Genomic DNA, 11800 nt, shown 5'->3' with positions numbered 1-11800 from the left:
TTGTGGTGTTTCTTGTTAAAGATGTCTTGTCACTGTGGGAAAGCATATTTCCTGTGGCTTTAACTAGAATATGCTGGAATAAATAGGAAGACAAAGGGACTTGCAGCCTGGTTTTGTTTCGATCTCTTGTTTTTCATCCAAACACCACACTTGGGTTAAGGAAAGCCCCTGACTCTGTAAGGTGGTGGTGGGGGAATCCACAGAATTATTGGGGAAAAAAAATGCTGTTTGGGGTTTTTGTGGTGGTGCTGCCGTCCTGTGTCCAAAACTGTACTGCAGATAGTGGTGGTGATGGGGGGGGGGGGGCTATGGCCATTCAGTTGTGATCCATGGCATATGACACCCTAGCACTTAACACAAGACCTTTGAAATCTGATCCCAGCCTTTGACATTTCGACCCTTACCTCTGACCCCTGACATATATCCCCAACCTCTGAAGTGTACCCCTAGCTATTATATATAGAGGATTGGAACTAGATAACCTTACAGTGACCCTAACTATTCTATGAGTCTATGAAACTGCATAAAACCCCACCCAAATTGCTGTAAATCAGCTCAAATGACCCCCAAAGTGGCTTTAACAATCCTAAACCAGCCCCCAAATAGCCCCAAACTCCCCCAAATGCCCCACAAGTCCCCACAGCAGCTCAAAATTCATGCAGAATGCCCCCAAACAGCTGGAATTACCCCAAATTAATCACAAACAGCCCAAATTGTCCCCACCTCAGCTCAAAACGTTCCAGAAATGCCCCAAACCCACCTTCAAATGTTGCAAATTACACTCAAACCACCAGATCCCAAAGTGCAAACATCCAGCCCTGCTCCTAAGCCTAAGGTGCCAGCAGGTCAGAAAGCTGCTGCTGGGCGTCACCTACACGCGGTGTCCTCGGGAGCAGCGCTACCAGCGTGGCAATCCACCCTCACTTGGCCATGTGAAAGTCCATCTGTGCCAAGCCTTGCTGGGCAGCACGCTCAGGCAATCCAGAAACCAGCTCCCCAAGTGCAAATGTCCAGCCCCTGCTGCTAAGCCTAAGGTGCCAGGACAGAAAGCTGGCGCTTGGCGATGATTTGGCAGAGGAGCAGTGGAGTAGAGGATGGGAGCGTCCTCTGAAGAAAGAGGGGTAACAGCTTGATTTGAGGCAGGTGCTCCCCAAAAGACCTTTGTGAGGATGGAAGACACAGACCCAGAGGTAGAGTACAAGCTGGATTGTTTATTACAAGGATTACATGATATTTATATGCTTCCAAGCAATTAGCCAAGCACATCTGTGTCTGCTTTGCGGTTACATCAGGTGAAGGGTCTATCTGATTTTCTTATCGACGTCCTCTTCCCAGTTCCGGCATCCTCTGTCCAGTTCCGACGTCCTTGTTCCTTGCCAGTCCCATCATCTTCCAAGTACCAGTCATGGACGGGTCACTCTTAATTGCCTGCTGTAGTTCCTACTTCCCGTAACCGCTCTTGCCTGCTATAATTCTCCCTTCCCACGGTCTCTGACAGCTTTGGTACATTCCAACCCCCACAGTCCTTTCCGTGACGGGCTGTGCTTGTGGAGCCGGAGCCGCTGTAGTGGCCCCAAAATATCCAAACCCCTTGATTTGGGGTCTGCAAGGGTTGGGGCAGGGGGGGATGGTGGAGGGGACGCCCCCCAAAACTCGGTGCGGCAGGTGGGGGGGGCGCGCGTGTGGCGCCGAGGGCCGCTCGCTGCTGCCATCTGTGTGCAGAATGCGGTACTGTAGTTCGGGCTCCGCGCGTGAGCCGTGGCGCTCCCTTTGTCCCCGCTGCTGTCCCCGGAAGTGGCCGGTGTCACGTGGTGGCTGCCGGCTCACGGGGAGCGGTGGCTGCAGCAGCTCCACGTTCGGGTGCGCGGGGTGCTCGTGGCCGCAGCCCGGTGTTCGTGCACCGGTTCCGGTCCCTCGGGCGCGCCGTTTTGGTGTGCGTATGTGCAGCGCCCGGGAGCAGCGTGGCGGCGGGCAGGGTCTGGGTCCCAGCAGTGGCGGCAGCCGGTGAGATCCGAGCCCACCGGCGGTCCGGCGTTATCGGGGAGGCGAGCGAGCCCGCCCGCCCGCCTGTCCCTTAGGCAGGCGCAGAGGGGAGTCTCCTGCCCGCTGGTCGCCCTGCATGGGAAGTGTGAGAAACTATGGACTAGGATATTGTTTATTAAGACTTATACTAAACCCAATGTAAAGGTCGGATAACAACGGATGTGAAATCGCTTGAGCCAGTATAACCGACGCTGCTTATCTCTTAAGCAAGCACAACCGACAGACGCCGCTTATCTCTTAAGCAAGTATAACCGACGGGGTCAACCATAGGACAAAGGAGGAAGACTTCTGAACCCCTAGCAACAGCTGGAACCATGCGCAGAGTATCTCCACCACTCTATGAACACGGAAGTCAGGATGTATAAAAAGGGACAGTCTGATTTACTCGGTGCGGTAGTTGGCGGAGCGCAGACTCCCCTGCCGTCCAGCGCTGTCTTTGCTCATATTCTACTTGCTACAATTAATAAAATTTTAATTGGAATTACGATCCATTGTGGTCTCAATTTATAACAATTTTCTGGTGCCGTGACTTGGATAAGGAACGGTGGGCTTCTGTCCTCCGGGGAGGCGCCCCGCGGCAATCCGCGGCCCCGTGACCGACAGCCTACCTCAACCTTACCGACGAACCTAAATTCTAGAATAATGAGCAAAGGAGAAACCGGTAAAATCCCATAAAATTCTGTGCACGGGAGTCCGGACGAAGACGCAGGACGCGTAAGTATATTGCGAATTTGTTCGCGGGTTTGCCGTTCGGGCGGGATTGGGTTTCCTGGAATATAACGAGTGAGAGGTTCGATATACTGAACCAAGTGAGTGTGGACTCTTAAGTACTGCGTTTCCCATCTCCCGCGAGGGACTGGGCCAGGAACAAGGGGAGTGAGTGAGTGTGTGTTTGAGGATATTCCAGAAGATGGGGGCGAAGGGCAGCAAGCCTTCGACTCCCATGGGAAGGGTACCCACTGTACCTAAGAATACCCCTCTGGCATACATCTTAGACAATTAGAAATACTTCCCTGGAACCCTAGGGAAAGATAAGCAGAAGATGATAGAATATTGTACTAAGATATGGGGAGGGAAGAAGATTTCTGAACATGTCTTTTGGCCAGTCTATGGGTCAGAAGAAGATTGGGTAAGACAGCAATTAAACCTCTGGGTTAATAGTAAAAATTCCCTTAACCCAGAGGAGAGTCAATATGCGGAAGTGTGGCTCGAGAAACCGAGAGCTAGACTTTACCCGCTGAATGAAACAAAAACTAAACAAAAGAAAAAGAAGGAAGAGTTAGATGAAACCCTTTTAACTCCCCCTCCTTACGTTCCCCCGCCTGCTCCTGCAGCCCCTCCAGAGGTCCCCAGAGCGCCCACTCCCCCACCAGAATCAGAACAAGGGTCTCCCCCTCCCCCTAGACGCGTGACTAGAAGTCAAAAAGGGGCAGCTCAGATGTATCCTTTAAGGGAAATGCCCATGGGGGGACCTCAACCTGTGATTGGATATATTTCTGTACCCCTAAGCTCGGCAGACCTACGAGATTTTAAAAGAACCGAGATGGGAAACCTAATTGAGGACCCACTCGGAGTGGCGGAAAGATTAGATCAATTTTTAGGACCAAACCTTTATACTTGGGATGAAATGCAATCTATCCTTGGTCAATTATTTACTACCGAGGAAAGAGACATGATTAGACGAGCAGGAATGAGATTGTGGGATGCTCAACATGCTCAGGGACCTCAAGCAGATATTAAATGGCCACTCCAAAGACCTAATTGGGATAATCAGGATCCGGTGCATAGAACTCATATGCAGGACCTAAGAACTATAGTAATTCAGGGGATTAGAGAAGCAGTACCCCGTGGCCAGAATATCAATAAAGCATTTAATGAAATGCAGAAGAAAGATGAAAGCCCTACTGAGTGGCTGGAACAACTGAGGAAAGCCCTTCAGCTGTACTCCGGGGTAAATCCAGACGACCCTTTAGGGCAAGCGCTCCTCAAAACTCAGTTTGTGGCAAAATCGTGGGAGGATATCAGAAAGAAGATTGAAAAGTTAGAAAACTGGCAGAATAGAGGGTTAGATGAATTATTGAGGGAAGCTCAGAAAGTATATGTAAGGAGAGAGGAAGAGAGCAGCAAGCGACAAATAAAAATGATGGTAGCAGCGGTCAGAGAGGATCGTAAAGGACGGACAAATGAACACAGATCTGCTGAAACGAAACAAGGGAACGTAGTAGTAAAGAAGGAACAGAGATTTTGTTTTTACTGTGGAAAGAAGGGACATATAAAGAAGAATTGCAGAGAAAGGATCAGGGATGAGGGAATATTGAAAACGGAATAGGAGAGTCAGGAGCTCTATATCTTAGGGGACCGGAGTCATCATGAGCCCTTGATAAAATTAAAAATAGGTCCCCATAAACAAGAGTTCACCTTTTTAGTAGACACTGGGGCCGAGAAATCAACTATTAAGCAAATACCTGAGGGATGTAAAGTTTCCCCTGAAAAAGTACAAGTAATTGGGGCAAAAGGAGAACCCTTTAAAGTAAGCAAAATCAAAAATGTTGTATTCGAAACTGAAAATAAATTTGGAATGGGTGAACTCTTGCTCGTCCCTGAAGCAGAATTTAATCTGTTAGGACGAGATTTAATTGTTGAATTGCAATTAGAAATTAAAGTAAAAAATCAAGAGCTAACAGTGTCTGCTTATCCTTTGACCATAGATGATCAAAAACAGATTAACCCCAATGTCTGGTACTCCCCGGACACAATAAGTAAACTGGAAATCCCACCGATTAAAATTCAAATTTCTGAACCCCACATACCTGTGAGAATAAGGCAATATCCCATATCCCTAGAAGGACGGAGAGGATTAAAACCAGAAATCGATAGATTGTTAGCACAAGGGATTTTAGAGCATTGTATGTCACCCTTTAACACCCCCATTTTGCCTGTAAGGAAGCCAAATGGGAAATATCGGCTTGTACATGATTTAAGGGAAATAAACAAAAGAACTATCACCCGGTTCCCTGTAGTAGCAAATCCGTATACACTGCTAAGCAAGCTAGGACCCCATAACTCCTGGTATAGTGTGGTTGATTTAAAGGATGCCTTTTGGGCCTGTCCACTGGCAGAAGAATGCCGTGATTATTTTGCCTTTGAATGGGAAGATATAGAGACAGGCCGTAGACAGCAATTGAGATGGACCGTGCTCCCCCAAGGGTTCACTGAGTCCCCTAATCTGTTTGGACAGGCCCTGGAAGAGCTCTTAAAAGAATACCAGGTACAAACAGGAAACGTGCTGTTACAGTATGTAGATGATCTGCTCATAGCAGGGAACAGTAAAGAAGATGTAAGAAAAGAAAGCATTCGGCTCCTAAACTTTCTTGCACAAAAGGGCCTGCGGGTATCACAAGAAAAATTACAATTTGTGGAAGAAAAGGTGAGATATTTGGGGCATTATTTGTTTAACGGCAAAAAGATATTGGATCCAGAGCGCATTAAAGGAATTCTGGAATTACCTATGCCTGTCACTAAGAGGCAAATTAGGCAGGCATTAGGGCTATTTGGGTATTGTAGGCAATGGATAGAGAACTATAGCTTTAAGGTTAAATTCCTATATGAACAACTGTCTAAAGACAAAATACCCAAGTGGACCCCTCAGGATCAAGAGCAGTTTGCCAGTCTCAAAAGGGAGCTAAGTCAAGCACCGGTTCTAAGTTTGCCAGATTTAAAGCGGCCATTCCATTTATTTGTTAACATACATGAAGGAACGGCATTTGGAGTATTAACTCAGGAATGGGCCGGACAAAAGAAACCGGTGGCATACCTATCAAAGCTGTTGGACCCTGTGAGCAGGGGTTGGCCAAATTGTTTACAGATCCTTGTTGCCGCTGCCTTATTACTTGAAGAAACAAACCGTATTACCTTTAATGGGGAAATTGTCCTATATACGCCTCATAACATAAGAGGAGTGTTACAACAAAAAGCAGAAAAATGGCTTACAGATAGTCGATTATTGAAATATGAAGGAATACTTATAGAATCCCCTAAATTAACTTTGAAAACTATTGGAGCAGTTAATCCCGCTGAATTTTTGTACCCAGGAGAAGGTGATGAACTATTGCACAATTGTTTCCAAACAATTGAACAGCAGACACGCATTAGGCCAGACCTAGAAGAAGAAGAACTACAATGTGGGGAAATATTATTTATAGACGGATCATCACGAATAGTAGAAGGTAGACGATTGTCTGGATATGCCGTCGTTAAGTTGGAAAAAGGAGAATTTAAGACAATAGAATCAGGCCCCCTGAGTGCCAGCTGGTTGGCTCAAGCCTGTGAACTATATGCATTGTGGAAAGCATTAGTATCACTGAAGGGAAAGGATGGAACTATATATACAGACTCACACTATGCATTTGGAGTAGTACACACTTTTGGAAAAATACGGGAGGAAAGAGGATTCGTTAACTCGCAGGGAAAAGAACTGATACACCCGGAATTAATTCGGCGAGTTCTGGGGGCATTGAAAATGCCAAATAAAATAGCAGTTGTACATATAAAGGGACACCAACGAGGTACAAGTTATCAAGTTAGGGGAAATAACGCAGCTGATACAGAAGCAAAACAAGTGGCAGGCAACTATAATACGATTTTGACGATACAACAAGTACCTGTTAGTAAAAATTTGAGCTTTGAGTCTGCAGAAAAGGAAAAACTAGAACAAATGGGAGCTAAGGAACAAGAGGGGAAGTACATATTGCTAGATGGGAGGGAAGTCGTGCCAAAAGGCATAGCTCTCGAAATATTTTCAAAAATACACAGTAAAACGCACTGGGGAACCCAGGCGTTAGTTGATCATTTCAATCAACAGTTTGCCTGTATAGGCGTATATAACATAGCAAAAGCAGTCACAGCAGCCTGCGAGACCTGTCAAAAGGTTAATCGAAACAATACGAGGCAAAAACCTCTTGGAGGACGTCCCCCAGCATACAGACCTTTCTCACACATACAAGTGGATTTTACTGAGCTACCTAGGGTAGGGCGTTACAAATATTTATTAGTAATGGTGGATCATTTAACACATTATGTTGAGGTTTTTCCTACCTCCAGGGCAACTGCTAACCAAGTTACTAAAGTGTTACTTGAACACATTATACCCCGATATGGGGTGCCTGAAATAATCGACTCGGACAGAGGAACACACTTTGTGTCAAAAATTGTTAGAGATCTAACCGAAAGTCTGGGTATTAAGTGGGAATACCATACACCATGGCATCCACAAAGTTCGGGAAAAGTTGAAAGGATGAATGGAGAAATCAAAACCATTTTGACTAAATTAATGATAGAAACCAAATTATCATGGATTAAGTGCATACCCATGGCACTATTAATTCTCAGAACCAGACCTCGAGCTGATGTGGGAATATCAGCATTTGAAATGGTATATGGAATGCCATATAGAATTGAAAATCCACAAACTAATATTTTAATTCGGGATCATGTGATTAATGAGTATATTTCACAATTGGCAGAACACCATAATAAGCTCTGGGAACACGGACTGATCGTGCAACGACCCCCATTGGATTTAAAAATTCATAATGTTAAACCTGGGGATTGGATACTAGTCAAAGTATGGAAAGAAGAAACCCTAAAACCCAACTGGGAGGGACCTTACCTTGTTTTGCTTACAACAGAAACGGCCGTCCGGACTGCAGAGCGCAGATGGACACATGCCAGTCGCATTAAAGGACCAGTAACGAAACCTCAGTGGAAAATAATTAGTACTCCAGGCGATACTAAAATAACTTTAAAGAGATAATGTTAAAAAACTTTACTGGACTCTTTTGAGGCGCTACCCTTTGGCATAAAGTGTGTATTGTTGTTTTTGCTTGCAATAATAATTTCTTTGTTTCTTTATTACATATGGAAATGTACTAAATGGGGTAGAAAGAATTGTTAGATATATGCAATCACACAATATTGAATATAGAAAACATACTGATCTAATCAATATATGCACTTCAGATATACAAGTTAGGTGCAATGATTTAAATTGTAACTGTAATCCATTTGTCTGCTTTAAGTGTAGGATATGCCAAGATAAATGGTGGACACATTGTGAATCTGGATATCCTCCAATAGGAATTTGTACAAAGTGTTGGAAAATCCAAAGAACTCTTACTGAATGGAGACTAAAACAATTAGAATCTAGACAAGAAATTATTCGAGAATCTTATGAGTGGTGGGAAATTATTGCTAAAGGAATAAATCCTCAATATTATTGCTACCACCCCAACGAGCCAGTCCCCTTTATAGCTGAAATTTGGGCTATAGAGTGCAGAAGGGAAGTATTAGCCGTGTCTTGCCTTGCCCCATTAGTAAAAGCGGCAAAGTGGGAAGTCTATGTAAATAGGCATAAAGCCCAAAACAATTATTCTCCTGAAGAATTCCCTTGCTGCCGAGAAGATGGTACACCCCGTGGCTTGAAGCAACCGAGTCGACGGGCGAGGCAGAAGAGGAATAAACTGTGGAGAAAAGAGCCAGAACAATGGGACGCAAAAGCAGCAATGGCCGAACTTCCCCAGGACTGGTAGAAACACAGTTCAGTCAATGAAACTAACAAATACTAGTACAATTAACCCAAAACTATTAACAACAGGAAAATGGAAAGGATTCCACCCTTTTTGGCACATCCTAGACACACTGCTTATACTACTTACAATATGTCTACCACAAACATGGGCTAAGGGAATGAACTACCAACCCCACCAACCTTTTAAGTGGACCCTACTCCGATTTGAAGATCAACAAGTTATCAAAACCCAAATAACACCAGGAGGACCAAGCTTTAATGCTACTCTATGTCAACTTGTCCCGAGATCCCGATGCTGGGAGTACCTGGGATTTTATATGTGCCCTAATTCAAATCTTGGAAAGGGATATTGTAACTCCCCTAATCAATATTACTGCAGTTATTGGGGCTGTGAGACCATAGCCCCTAGTTGGATACCGGGTAGTGGTATAGACAAATACCTAAAAGTTGAGTGGGGTCCATATGGGTGTAGCCCACCACAAGGGTGGAAAGGACGTGGAAACTGTAAATATCTCTTCTTAAATGTTACCAACCCCGAAGACGAAGGATGGATAATCAGAAAAATATGGGGAGTGAGGTATACGGAACCAGGGACAGATAGAGGCGGTTTAATTCTCATAAGGAAAGCAAAAATACCACATGATCCACTCCCTGTTGGGCCAAATAAAGTGTTGAATCCGCCCACTTTTTCTAAGAAAAGGATTGTTCCTGCAAGTGTTACAACCACTCGTCCAAACTTCCTATCAGTAACAGATAGAACAGCTAAGGACACGGTGACTGAGTCCCTCTTAGTTAGGGATTCAGGAGTGTCAGAATCTAAAGACCCCTTATGGGATTTAATGCAAGCCTCGTATCGTACCCTTAATGAAAGTAAACCAAACTTAACTGAAGAATGCTGGTTATGCTACAATATTAGACCACCATATTTTGAGGTAATCGGAATACCAGCTAGGATTCAATGGTCTAATGGCTCAAACCCACGAGAATGCTCATGGGATGACCAGAAAAGCAATATACAAGGAATTACTATTCAATTAATAACAGGTCAAGGAAAATGTATAGGTACAATTCCCAAAAGATATCAACCCTTGTGCAACCAAACAATCACTAATACCAATATAAAAAGACACAAGGATCGAAATGACAAATGGGCTATCCCGACACCAGGAGCTAAATGGGTTTGTTCAGACATTGGAGTAACGCCTTGTCTATCCTTAAACGTATTTAATCAATCTCAGTTTTGCATACAGGTGATTATTGTTCCTCGTCTGATCTATCACACCTCTGAGGAGGTGTTACGCCACTTTGAAGGAGACCTGAATAGACAAAAACGAGAGCCAATTACAGTGGTAACCCTAGCTACACTGTTGATAGCGGGCAGAGTTGGAGCAGGTACAGGCATAGCCTCCCTAGTAAAAGGGCAGGAATTACAAAGTTTACAGATGGCTGTAGATGAGGATTTAGCAAGAATAGAACAATCTATCCAAAATTTAGCCACTTCAGTAAAGTCTTTATCAGAAGTAGTACTGCAAAATAGAAGAGGATTAGATCTATTGTTCTTAAAGGAAGGAGGATTATGTGTAGCTCTCAATGAAGAATGTTGTTCTTTTGCTGACCATACGGGAATAGTCCAGGACACCATGTCTGAACTCCAGAAAAGGTTAGATCAACGTAAAAAAGATCATGAGGCAGGCAGATCATGGTATGAAAACTGGTTTAATGTCTCACCTTGGCTAACCACTTTATTATCTGCTTTAGCAGGACCGCTTATTCTGTTGATTCTGGGACTTACATTTGGACCTTGTATAATACGCTATATTTTAAACTTTATTAGAGAACGGCTTGACATAGCTAAATTACTTATTCTAAAGTCTGAGGTAAAATATAAAAGTGTATCTATTAATGAAGACGAAGATGATGAAGATTGTTGTGAATGCGTTATGCCGCGGAAGAACTATGATTGTAATTGTGAGGTATTACCCTGTGAATGTTATGATAAATGTTGGGATTGTGGAAGAAGGTTTGCTTACAGTGCCAAGAATGAAAGTAGCTTCTAATAAACAATAATAGAATAAAAAGAAAAAGGGGAGATTGTGAGAAACTATGGACTAGGATATTGTTTATTAAGACTTATACTAAACCCAATGTAAAGGTCGGATAACAACGGATGTGAAATCGCTTGAGCCAGCATAACCGACGCTGCTTATCTCTTAAGCAAGCACAACCGACAGACGCCGCTTATCTCTTAAGCAAGTATAACCGACGGGGTCAACCATAGGACAAAGGAGGAAGACTTCTGAACCCCTAGCAACAGCTGGAACCATGCGCAGAGTATCTCCACCACTCTATGAACACGGAAGTCAGGATGTATAAAAAGGGACAGTCTGATTTACTCGGTGCGGTAGTTGGCGGAGCGCAGACTCCCCTGCCGTCCAGCGCTGTCTTTGCTCATATTCTACTTGCTACAATTAATAAAATTTTAATTGGAATTACGATCCATTGTGGTCTCAATTTATAACAGAAGCTTCACAGCGCCTGTTGAGGCAGGGTTGCGGTCTGCCGGAGGCAAGCTGGGTGAGAAGCCCCCAGTGCGCTTGATTCTGCCTTCATCTCCCTAAATGAATCTCAGGCGCCTCGGAGGCTCCTGGCCCGGCGTCCTGCGCTCTGCCACTGTGCTTGTCTTTCTCCCTTTGCCCTGGTTTCAGCTGTAGCAGAGTTAATTCTCTTCCTAGGATCTGGTGCAGCGCTGAGTTTTGCCTTTACTCTGAGAATAACCCTGGTAACGCACCGATGTTTCAACTGTTGCTTGGTCGCGCTTACCCCGGTCAAGGACTTTTGGGTCCCTCGTGCTCTGCCAGTGAGGAGGGGCACAAGGAGCCGGGAGGAAGCAGAGACAGGACACCAGACCTGAGCTAGCCGAAGGCGTATTCCATACATACCACAGCACGTCGTGCTCGGTACTGGGGGCAGTAAAGAAACCGGGGGGGGGGGGGGTGTTACCTGGAGCCTCTTTAATTCACACTGTACTTTCATTGATAGGGAAAGAGGCGAAGATGGAAATATCCGTTTAGAAACTAGCCAAGAAATTCCGTGTTCCTCGCTTCCATTCTAAGATTGCAATTATTTTGGAAATGAGACTGTTCACCGTAGCTTTAAGATGCTGAAAGATCT

Source organism: Psittacula echo, assembly GCF_963264785.1.
Source record: "Psittacula echo genome assembly, chromosome: 8".
Lineage (NCBI taxonomy): Eukaryota > Metazoa > Chordata > Aves > Psittaciformes > Psittacidae > Psittacula > Psittacula echo.
The sequence above is the reverse complement of the archived record's forward strand: the minus strand, read 5'-3'. Positions refer to the sequence as shown.